The sequence below is a fragment of the Lytechinus pictus genome, chromosome 19 (assembly GCF_037042905.1).
Source record: "Lytechinus pictus isolate F3 Inbred chromosome 19, Lp3.0, whole genome shotgun sequence".
Classification (NCBI taxonomy): Eukaryota; Metazoa; Echinodermata; class Echinoidea; order Temnopleuroida; family Toxopneustidae; genus Lytechinus; species Lytechinus pictus.
Window position 1 is genome coordinate 12,220,250 of NC_087263.1, and position 12,682 is coordinate 12,232,931.

Here is a 12,682-nt window from a genome sequence, read left to right on the forward strand (position 1 = left end):
AAGAAATCCCCTACAAAAAAGAAATAAAAAAGGGGGGAAGAAAGAACTTGTACATTTACAGTTGATATGAATTGGAAGAGCTTGCATAAAAGGGGCAAGAGGACCCATAAAGATGGTTTAATAGGTTGGATGAAGTGATCAGGAAGAATAAAGCAGAGATTAGGCGGAATAAAAGGAAGATTAGTGAACAGAAAGACCAGGTGTTACTTGAATGAATTTGTCCTCTTTGTTAAGTGAAGTATGTCAATTCCTTGTGTTCACTTTCCACTGAACACAAATATTGATCCCGTTGTGTGTATGATAGTACTGCGATCGATATCATATTGATCAGGTAAGCCTAGGTCTTTTGTTGAGGGAATGTGTCAATGAACGTATCACGCTCACTTCAGTCTGACCAGGAGAAGGTTTCACAAAACAAGTAGTAATTGATTTTCACTGACCATTTGTTGTAACCTACTGAAATCCTTGCTCCTGATTGGCTCTGAGGAAGTTCGTCCACGACAATCAGTGACAAGATGCTTCGTGAAATGCTCTCCGTATCTTTATGGTCTGATGTAATTCTGAGTGCTCTAAGGATAGCGAGAGCCTAGAGGGTCATACCCTCGTCCGTCTTCATATGGAATAGACATTTTTGTGTTTCCTCTCGTTGAAGACGTCGACTGTTTTCTCTTCTTCGTATGACCAGCTCAGAATTGAGCTTTTTCAGGATAAACAGGAATACAGGTCTATTTTCAATTGAGTTTCATCTTAAAAGCCTCTGACTCGATGCCATTGATTGACCATCTCACTCAGGAGTGCTTACGAAGGAGTGCAGGTTCTTTTTCATTCGAGTTTCATTTTACAAAAACCTGGGAAGAAATCGAAATCATCTTAATACCATTGACCATCTAGAGTTAAACCTGTAAAGGATAAAGTTACTCAGAATTTGGAAAGTTTTATAAGGAATACAGGTTTACTTTCATTTGAGTTTCATCTTCAAAGTCGCTGACTCCCTGGAAAAATATAGACCGTCTATAGAGTTCAACTTGTAGGCCTACAGGGTGACCTTCCTCAGAGTTGGAGAGTTTTGGAAGGTTCATTTTCATTTGAGTTTCCATCTTTAAAAATATCTGGGGAAATTAGAGTTTAAAAGGATCAGAATTGACTGGAGTTTGATTGTACTCTTTGGAGATCTGCAGGATGTTGAGGTTCATATTAGAGATTCATTTGAGTTTTGTTTTATTCGTGAGGATAACTAGAGGATAGCTTTTTAAGGAATAATGGTTCATGTCATATGAGTTTCCTCTTAAAGTTTCTCAGGGAATTTTTGATTGTGATGCCATTGATCATCTAGAGTTAAACTGTGTGGATATTGGATAATACTTTTGAGTTTGTGGAGGAAAATCAGTTCATTTGAGTTCTTGATGCTGTTGACTATCTAGAGTTTAACTGTACACCTCGGGAGTGCTTTTGGCAGAATGCTGGTTTGAGTTTCAACCTATTAGTCCTTGAAAATTTTACCTTATGGATGCATTGACCATCTAGAGTTAAAATTGTCAATTGATAACTCATGGAGAGATTCAGAATGAATAGAGGTTCATTTTCATATCTGAGTTTTGTCTTATAAGTCCTTGGGAATTTACACCCTTGGTGCTGCTGGGCCATCTAGAGTTAAACCATAGAGCTATTGGTCAAACCCCAATATTCTGTAGGATAACTTATTTTCTAGAGCTTTAGAAGGAATAGAACTATTATAGAAGTTCATTTTCATTGAGTTTCATCTCAAAATCTTCTTGAATCATTGACCACCTAGAGTGTGGATAGTTAAGAGAGCTTCTGCTAATAAGGAAAAGAGGATCATTTGAGGGTTTTTGTTAGTTCTCAGGAAATATGTTCTTTTTAATATGCTATTGTGTTGACCATCTTGAGTTAACCTTTCTGACTTTAATACAAGGAGTGAGTTCAGACTCTTTGGAGATCTTCAGAATGAAACAGAGGATTATTTTGAGCACTCATTTTAGAAGTACATGTTTGCATAATTTTTCTTCTTTAATTCTAAGGACATTTGCTTGAGTGAGCCTCATTAGTCAGCAGAAATAGAGGTTCATTGAAGTTTCTGTTTTAAGATACTTTTAACCTTGTTGATGATGTTGTCTATATCAACAACTCAACTTTTTTTTTAGTTTTATAGGGTTTGCAATCTGTGTAGGGGGTAATTATATAAGAACAGAAAACATCCATGACTAAAGCTAGGGTAATAATGGCTGGGTCAACTGGGAGAACAGTTTTTGGAATTGAAGTAGTTACCCTGGGTAAATGTGTCACTATGATCATTTTTATTATCATTAAAATAGGGTATTATTTTAAAAACATGAAACATTAATCTCAAATGAGTTTTTGAAACCTCTGGTGTTGCGTGTGTGTAGCAGTGTAGTAAAAAGTGACTCCTTGAATATTCAAAATTACACCTTCACAAGAAGAAATTGAATTTAAGTCTTGACAAATAATGAACTTCAAATTAAAAAAAGTGCAGATATGAATCTCCTACACGGAGTCACAGAGTCAGGACAATTTTTGTTACTCTCCCAGACTTCAAAGACATTTTAATTGCCTAGATATTTGCCAAGATATAAGTTACACAAACAGTACTTCTCCCCTTTTTAGTGTACAATAGGCCCTATATAGTTGAAAGCTATATTGTTCAGAGGACAATAAAATATGGTTGAATTGTCATTTTCAAGGAGAATCAGGCTATTATTATAACTCTTTGGGAGAGAAAGAAAGTAATATTAGACAATGGACGGTAAGAGTTCACTTGCACGCGGAAGCATGTTGCCTACATGTAGTATGTCTCGTCCAAATTCTTATGCTGGATCATATTGGAAAAGGACTCGTTTGTTGGTGGTTGGATTTCCTGTTAATTTTGAAAAAAAATGAAATCTTTTGTGTCCTTGATCTGATTCGAGTGTCTGGCCAGGTTCTTGTCCACGTTGGAGGGCCATCTAGGCTTGGTCTTCCACACCGTGTTTCTCTTCATCAAGGAATAGAATGGATGGCTGTGATAAGTGTGAACAGATTCTGTATTTTTCTGTATTTCTTGGATCAGTTGTATCAGTTCTCCTGCCCAAATACGTGTAGTTTGGAAGCGTTGTGGTGTAGTGGTTCTGACTCTTGCGTTATAATCAGAGGGTCATGTGTTCGATTCCCACCACGGCCTAGCGTCCTTTGGTAAGGCCTTTATCCACACTTTGCCACTATCCACCCAGGTGTTAAATGGGTAACCAGTAGGATGTGAAAGCCTATGTTGTATGCCTAGCATTTGAGTCTTTGAACTCTTTTTGGAATGCTTCCCAGGAAGTGGAGACAGTGCTTGTGCAGGCATGCCAGGATCTGATGACAGGGGTGATAATAATTACAATGTGAAGCACTTAAGTGCTACACACTGTAAAAACGCTGTTTATGATTTTAAGCTCATTGTTTGAGCCAGTCACACTAGCGACTATTGTTTAAACTTTTTAAACAACTGTTTAAACTTTTTAAACAAGTTGTTTAAAAAGTTTAAACAATTACAAAAAAACTTTAACAACTTGTTGTTAGAGTGACAGGCTTAAACAATGTGTTATCTTTTTTTACAGTGCAGTATATAAAAATGATTTATTATGAAGATTGAAAGTAAATCTAATACATGTAGATTGTGGTCATGGACCAATCCAAAATTTGATCAAAATATTCAATCGGGTAAGACTGAATTCAAACTCATCCAACTTTGTATTGGTCCTTGATGGCAATCAATTTCATTCTAAGTAATTTTCATGTAGATTGTAGTTCAAGCCCATGTGTATAGGTCTATATACATGTAATATGAAATGAAAAGCTAAATATACATAATAATGATTTCTTTTAAAACAATGCCATTGAAACTCAGGGAATACCTACCCCCTTCCTCATGGAAATTAGATGGGAAGCGAGGGACAAGATTCTTTACGTCATCAAGGGAACAGGCTGCGTTCTAAGGTCGCTAGTTGCTACAGTATACTATAAACTCAAACCATATGATCCACAGTCAACACCAATGTTCAGATTAAATAGCATTTTACATGTTTTACTCTTAGATGAAGAGTTCAAATGAAGCACAGTTTTTCATATAGGGTTTTAGAATTAGATCAAGTTTATACGTGTAGTTTCACACATATATAAAACTTTGCTAGGACTTCCATCAAATTGATGAATATTACTGTTTCAGTCAGAAGATGGTTTCAGACCGCCTCGAAGTTCGTCAGTTCCAGGTATTCTCTGATCGGGAAATTTACCCCGATCAGAAAATACCAGGTATTTTGGTAATGTGAAAGCAAACTACGCGTACTTTCCCTGAAAGAAAATACCCACTAAATAGTAGGTACTTGGCGAAATTACGAGAACTTTCGCGGGGATTTTTCCAAGGTCGCAGGTATTTTGGCAATGTGAAAGCAATTTACGGGAACTTTTAGCCCAGCGTGTCGTTGGGCGCGGGCGCCGTGGGTGGCTGCTGGGCTAGTGGTTTTGAATCTTGCGCCTTGCCTGCTTATTAGACCATACTGCGCATGCTCCTAACTTCAGGAATTTATCCCGAAGGGTATGTTCGGGGCGGTGTGAATGCAGGAATAATTAATGGGTATTTTTTAGCCTAAAAATGTTCTCGTAATTCAACGGGGATTCTTGTGATCGAGGCGGTTTGAAACCACCTACTGTTGTATGAATTCCCTAATTCTTGCAAAGCTGGTAATAATTTTCCTGGTATATCATCACAATTTACTCCACAATTTTTTTGAGTGCTGTACAAAAGTTCATTTGTGTAGCAATTTTCTGTACAAGGATTGTATAAGAATAATAATAACATTTGAAATTTATATAGCGCATAATAGTCAAAAGACTCGCTTTACAAAATATATTAAATTACTAAATTGTCCATTAAACCTTGTAATTTAAATTATCCAATAAATCTAATCCTCAAACCTAAATTATGTCATACAAATTAGAACTTATTAATCAGTGCAAAAAGTTACATAATTAATGAAAGCTTACAATATTTAACAAAAACATACTATATTAAAGATTATAAACATTATTTTGAAAATAAGTAAGTTTTAAGAATAGATTTAAATATGGAGAAGGATTGTGCAGTTCTTATATTTAACGGTAGAGAATTCCCGAGTACAGGGGCAGATATGGAAAGGGCTCTTTGACCATATGCATTTAATGCTTTGCATTTGAGAAGGGAAATTTTCCATGTATGTTGATAAATAATTTAGAATTAGATGGAAAATAAGTCTTACATGTACAATTAGGTTCAGTAAAAGCTAAAAATTGTTTTAAGATAGTCCCTTACTTGAATCTTAGGTCAAGACAATTTGACATTATTCTATTGCTTTTAATATCAATGGAAACTTGGAACAAACCCTTCATGAAGCTTGTGAAACTTTGATATTTATTATCAAATAGATAATAGCGATGTGAATTCATAGTCTTGAAAATTGAAGGATCCTGGAGCAGGTTTTGCTATTAAACAAAACTGAAATTCTTCTGACTATCGCCTTATCTATAGTGAAACTGATAGCATATCAAATCAAAAGCTAATTAATAACGGTAACGGAACTAATCGGAACCATAATGACTTCCTTTAATAGCTGCAATGTAAACATTGAACTGGTCGTTAGAAGGAAGAAAAATAAATATAGTTTTATTGAGCAATATACAGGTACGGTGAGCTATAAAAAATAGTTCATATTTAACTTATCATGTTGAATTGATGTTGAGGAGAAACAATTACAATGACTTGCTTGTTCTATATTTCTTTAAGTTTTGGTTTAGGTTTCATCATTGCAATTCCTATAAATGCATTTTGGCAATTATTTCATTGATATCAATTTGATATCAAGCATAAAACCACTTTTGTTCTGTGGTCCATGAATGGCAAATGACAAAATAAAAATAGTATGTTTTAATTGCATTCACACATGAAATGTAGCGATGCTGTTTTGTTTTACAATTGCAGACCTGCCAGCTGCCCGATTTTAGCAGGATTATCCTGATTTTCAACTTTCAAAATGGCCAAAAATCAGGACGTCCTTTATAGCTTATTTCTGAAATTTCATGTGAGAGAAAAAAATGGGGGAAAAATCCCCAGAGATCCATGTATCCCAAGTCCTAGATACATCTTAAATAGCCCATTCCTTTTAGGATTAAAGTTGCTATTTTATTATTAAAGTTACTAACGGACATAAATTTCATGGGGGGTTTGTCTTCTTGACCCCTGCACGGGGCCCTGCCCCTGGACGCCGCTGGGGGCTTAGTCGACCCCTGTGGACCCCCCACCATTGGCTGTCCAGATTTTGCATAATTTTTTAATGGTATGCAATTGCATATTTTTGTGGGTGTGAATGCAGTTCCTCAAATCAAGGAATCCCCCCCCCCCCTTCAAAGTCACTAGGGTGTCTGTTTAGGATTTATAAAGCATATCTACTATTAACTAGAACTTAGACTGTTTTTGTATTCAATAAAATAGTTTAGTATACTACAAAATGTACTGTGGTCAAAATAAAAGTCTTCAAATTCATTCTCTATTTGTCACTGCATAAATTACTTTCAGTATGCATACAAACTGATTGTATCAGTCTTCTTTGAGCTAACATGAATCCCAAAAAGCATAAAGCTGGAAAACAAATAAACTGTATATAGAGGACAAAGTTTGAATGCAAATCCAAAGTGCAAATATAAAGTGGAATTAGATATAGATAGCTAGGAAGAACTTCTGTTGCTTAATATATAGATCGCATTGCCACTGGTCTGCCTGTCTTAAAGCTGTTGGCAGAAGCTGTGTCTATAATTTGGATTAAAATTTGAGGAATAAGATCATTTTTGCCAGTTCCTGACATCCATGTACCAGAACGTGGGATTCTGATTGGGATAATACTCCCCAGGGAGTGGAGGATGTGTGTATATTGTGTGCAGGAAGGACTGATTGAATCTGTTCACCTGGGTTTAATTGTGACGCACTGTTGTCTACATGTCGGCCTTCATGTGAAGTGTTTTCTAAACAAACTGGATTATTCTTATGATTGAAATAGAATTTGGGACAGAACTACAGTGTTCTCACAAGTATGAGATGACTTGGCCCTAGTCGATGTTTAGACCTACTGATCTGCCTTGGATATTTCCAGATATTTGATTTTCTGGTGAATTTCGATCGATTGAAAAAACATTCTTTAGAGAAGTCTTTGGTATTTTGCTGAACATTATGAGCATTTTCATGAAAGGACTTGTTGGATATTTTATTTGGTCGAGTATGGTTATGACATGACAGTTTCACATGCATTGTACTAATTAGCCAATCAGACTCATGGAAAGTTGTCAGATCTGGCTACGTGTCAGATGACAAATATGTTGGTGAAAAGCCCTCTTTGTCATATGTTTCTTTTAAGTCTTTTCCTTTAGAAATATTGGATTTTCTGGTGAATTTTATTTGATTCAAAAGACATGTAGTTGGAAAAGTCTTTGCTGTTTTGCTGTTATACTGAAGGGCTGGTGCAAGAAAATATATACGCAATAAATTACAATTTCCTGATACAAATTTACGATTGATACATCATTTATAAGTCTTGCAGGTGGGCGTTTCATAAAGCTGTTGGTATTAAGTTAAGAGCGACTTTAAGAACGACTGGTGACACTTTCTTACGCGCTAAACAATCACCAATGAACATTTTGATGTACCATTTACCACAAGAAGGGATCACCACTCTTATCACAGTCACTCTTAAAGGGATGGTCCTGGCTGAAAATATTTATATCTTAAATACATAGAGTAGAATTCACTGATTAAAATGCCGAAAATTTCATCAAAATCGGATAACAAATAATTAAATTATTGAAGTTTAAACTGTAGCAATATTTTGTGAAAACAGTCGTCATGAGTATTCATTAGGTGGGCTGATGATGTCACATCTCCACTTTCCGTTTTCTTATGTTATTACATAAAATCATAATTTTTTAATTATTTCATACTTGTGTGAATAATATGTCTCCCTTTTAATGAAATAAGTTGCAGCAATAAATATCTAATGCACTATCAGTTGTCAATCCAATTTGTCTACTTCTTGGAGGAAAAAATTTGAATAAACCTAATTTCATATAATAATACAAAAGAACAAGTGGGGATTATTTGTTATCCGATTTTGATGAAATTTTCAGCATTTTGCTTAGTGAATTCTACTCTATTTATTATAGAGCTATAAATACTTTCAGCCCAGACCATCCCTTTAACTTACCAACAGCTTTATGAAATGGCCCCCAGATTGCTGCCAGAAGCAGACTTGCAATCAAATGCCAATTTGTGATTAATTGCCTGAATTGTGATTGATTTTTTGACTAAAAATTGACTAGCAAGGAATGCCCCCTTAATAGAAGATTGTGAATTTTTGTAAATATTGTTCGCCGACAAGAAATTTGTACAAATGTAATCAACTACTATTAACATGTGGGCGCCGTGGTCTAGTGCTTACGACTCTTGTCTTTCAATCAGAGGGACGTAGGTTCGAATCCCAGCCATGGCATATTTTCCTTCAGCAAGAAATTTACCCACATTGTGCTGTACTCGACCCAGGTGAGGTGAATGGGTACCTGGCAGGATTAATTCCTGGAATGCACCGAGTGCTGAAAGGCAGCTCAAGCTAAAGCCGGGGTTATAAAAATGATAATTAAATTGCGCCTCGGAATAGATTATTTCTAGGTAGATGGTGCTATGTAAATGCCTATTATTATTATTGTTGTTGTGAGCTGGTAGTGGAAAACATTGTCAACCAGTGGGAGTATTCACATGACAGCGAAATATCCTTTGTTTCTTATATTTCCTGGTCAGGGCATGGTAGCACAGAGCCTTGTAATTGATCTACAGTTTATCGTGTGATTGATGTTACATTCAATTCAATGGAATTAAATGTAGATGGAATCTTGCAAATAATCGCATTGCTTAGTGTTAAGGGGACCTGGTACTTCCTTAAATCATGTTCATAAAGCCTCTAAAATAACCTGAGAAACAATAAATAGTCCTCTTCAGATCCTTGGCGTAATATGAGAGCGTCGATATCAGTTTATATTAAACACGGATGTTCAGAATTTTGCACTTCATCGGCGGATTTTATTCGTAAATGATCATAAAAATCCTGCTGATTTTCCTGGCATAGATTTCCTAAATGTGAGACTTGTTTTCTTTGAAGGAAGAAGATTTGCTTTAGAGCTGGAATGAAAAAGACAGCGTGCTTTACCATGTATAGCATTTGGTGTTTGCTTATCACGAAGGACTGAATGAATAACTGTCGTTTTCTTTCGATGATGACCTGATTTCCATTGGAGAAGATGTATTACTGTGTGACAGTACAATCTCCAGAGGTTTGTATTATGGCGTTTTTCTACTTTTTTCATTGTGCTAGATACGTTTTCTCAATTACTGCTAACTGGTTAGAACACAGAAAATTGATTCATATGTCTTTGTATCTTATGTTGGTTATGAATTCACTTTTATAATTTTTTTTTGCAATTTCAGGTTGGTATACTGTTAGGTAACTTGTGTTTCTTTATTGAACTTCTGTATATTTCATTTTTTTGCTTGTTAAATTAATTTTCAGAAAACCAATTTATACATATATGTACAGGAATTCAAATGCTCCTTGATATAACTTTCTGACTTAAATATTAATGTAATTTATGTGATTATGCCACTTTCATGGAATCTTGCATTTTTTACCATGTCATTTATATCTCATTCTATTTCATGTTTTACATGATTGGAATAAAACTTGAATCATGAAAACTAAGATATGATTTATAATGATTTGATAATGAGAGTGATTTATTAACGACTAATATGCTTTTCGCATTGCATTTCCTTAACCCCATACTATCCTTAACCCCGGACTATCCTTAACCCCATACTATCTTTTTTTGGATTCACACTGTCTTTCTTAACCCCATACTATCTGCTTAGCCGGGGTTAACGCCTTAACCCTGGACTATCCCACAGCTCATGAATATTGATGATTTTACCTTGCAGAGCGTGATTAACGTGCAATTTCGACATCTGTGATTGGCTATTGCTTAGCCCCACTTTTTCTTAGCCCAGTTTCGTTTCACACTGCATCTCTTAGCACCACATTATACCATGTATAGCATTTGGTGTTTGCTTATCACGAAGGACTGAATGAATAACTGTCGTTTCTTTCGATGTCCACAATTGTGGTGCTAGCACCACAATAAGCCGGCTAACCCTGCTTTTTTTCAGGGCCAGATAGTACCGCACTATTTGCCGTGCTAGCCCACTTTGCTAAAACGTAGTGTGAAAACGAAGTGGGCTAAGCTTAACCCCGGGAAATTGGTGGGGCTAAGACCCCCCTTAGCCCCACCAATTTCCTTGGGTTAAGGGAAAAAAGTGCAGTGTGAAAAGCATATTAGGGTAATATGAAATCTACCATTTGACTGTTCTGGGCCACGTTGCACAAAAGTTACCATTATGGACATACAGTGGTACCTTGCATGCAATCCTTGATTTTGATTGGCCATTGATCAGCATTTACCATGGTAGTAACCATTGGATGGAAACTTACCATAATAGTAACTTTTATGCAACAGGACCCAGAACTTCACATTATCATTCTCCAATCTCTATGAAGATAAAGTGTGGTTTTCCTCGAATAGTTTTCCCTATTGAAACACAGGCACCGCTTCATAAAGACCACCTCCTCATAAATACAGCTTTGCTTGCAGCCAGATGACAGTCTTTATAAACAATTCAAAACATTTGTTTTCTTTATTTTTTGTTGTTTTAGGAGGGAGTCGTAAGAAATAAGAGGGTTTCTCATGGAAGTGCCCCATCTTTATTACAGGAAGCTGTCCATAAGGATCCCCTCCAGAGGGCAGTCTTTATAAACAGTTCAAAACATTTGATTTCTTTTTATTATTTTCTCTTTTTTTTAGGAGGGAGTTGTAAGGAGTAGGATTTCCCATGAGAGTACTCCATCTAAACCCAACCAGTCAGAGTTAGATGAATGTAAACGCAAACTGGTACAAGATATTTCTCACCTGGTAAGTAATTTATATACTGTAGGTGATGATGATGATGATGGATGGTGATGGTGGTGGTGGTGTTGATGAGGATGATGATTATGATTGATAGGGGATGATGATGATGATAGGGGATGATGATGATGGTGATGATAATGATGGTGATGATGATGGTGATGATGGGGATGGTGATGATGATGATGATAATGATGATGATGATGATGATAGGGGATGGTGATGGTGATGATGGTGATGATGATGGCGATGATGATGATAATGGTAGTGAATATAAATTGAAAGTAATATCACAAGACATTACTCACCCGGTATTGATATATTGATGATGATGATTATGATGATGATGGTGATGGTAGTGATGATGATGATGATGATGATGATGGCGATGATGGTGATGATGATGATGATGGTGATGATGATGATGATGATGATGATGATGATGGTGGTGGTGATGGTGGTGGTGGTTGTGGTGGTGATGATGATAATGATGATGATGATGATGATTATTATTATTATGCTCAAGGGCTAATGTTTATTTAAAAAATAGTAATAATAGTGATAATGATAATAACAAATGATAGAAATCATGATGCAACTTCTACTTCTTTTGATAATAATGACAATAATGTTTATTATGATATCTATTTGATTTAAATAGCAATTATAATGATGGTATGAGGACGATGATAAAAATATGAACAATGATGATGGTTATGATGACAATGATTATAACAACAATAGTAAGAGTAATAGGAACTAATGTGAAAAAACAAACAAAACATATAAATACAAGAACATTGTGGACAGGACGCCCACAAACAAATTTTTTCGTAAGTCTTGAATATCAGCATCTTTACTAAGACTTTAGTATCTTGGAGCAACATTCCTTTGGCCACATACCAAGGTGTCAGTTTCAATTGAGGAAACCCGTTCGTATTTGAATTAGTTCCATACTCTGTTTTCACAGCTATACATGATTTAATATATAATGCACTTTGTGGAGACTATGGCATGTTGCAGAGAAAATTAAAAGAAACACACAATTTTAGTCTGAATACACTACCCTCTCTATAAAGCGAGGGATGTCTCCCTCTCACGTCCTTGATAAAGCCAAGTAAAATAATAAGAAAAATGTATATCAAATCTCAGAAAAAATCTCATGAAAATAAGAAACAGGGGTCCTTTCCCCAAATTTTTTTCTTTTTATTATTTTCCTGAAGGCATTATGAAATATTTGTCAGTTCTATGATTTTTTTTTTTTTTTTTTTTTTTTTTTTTTGGGGGGGGGGGGATGATTCAACCCTCTCCCATATGCTGATGTACATAAATTTGCCATTTTTGTCTCACCTGCATAGCAGAGTGAGACTATAGGCCGACGGCGGCGGCGGCGGCGACGGCGACGGCGGCGGCGACGGCGGCGGCGGCGTCAACACCAAATCTTAACCTAAGGTTAAGTTTTTGAAATGACAGCATAACTTAGAAAGTATATGGACCTAGTTCATGAAACTTGGCCATAAGGTTAATCAAGTATTACTGAACATCCTGCCTGAGTTTCATGTCACATGACCAAGGTCAAAGGTCATTTAGGGTCAATGAA

General features: G+C 35.9%; 1 long non-coding RNA gene across 1 annotated transcript; it reads left to right on the top strand.

Moving 5' to 3' along the window:
• Positions 1-616: 616 nt before the first annotated feature.
• LOC135157602 (uncharacterized) lies at positions 617-11,083 on the top strand. The gene is made up of 3 exons (XR_010296597.1): positions 617-814; positions 9,228-9,399; positions 10,981-11,083. It is a non-coding gene; the product is annotated as an uncharacterized LOC135157602 (long non-coding RNA).
• Positions 11,084-12,682: the final 1,599 nt, after the last annotated feature.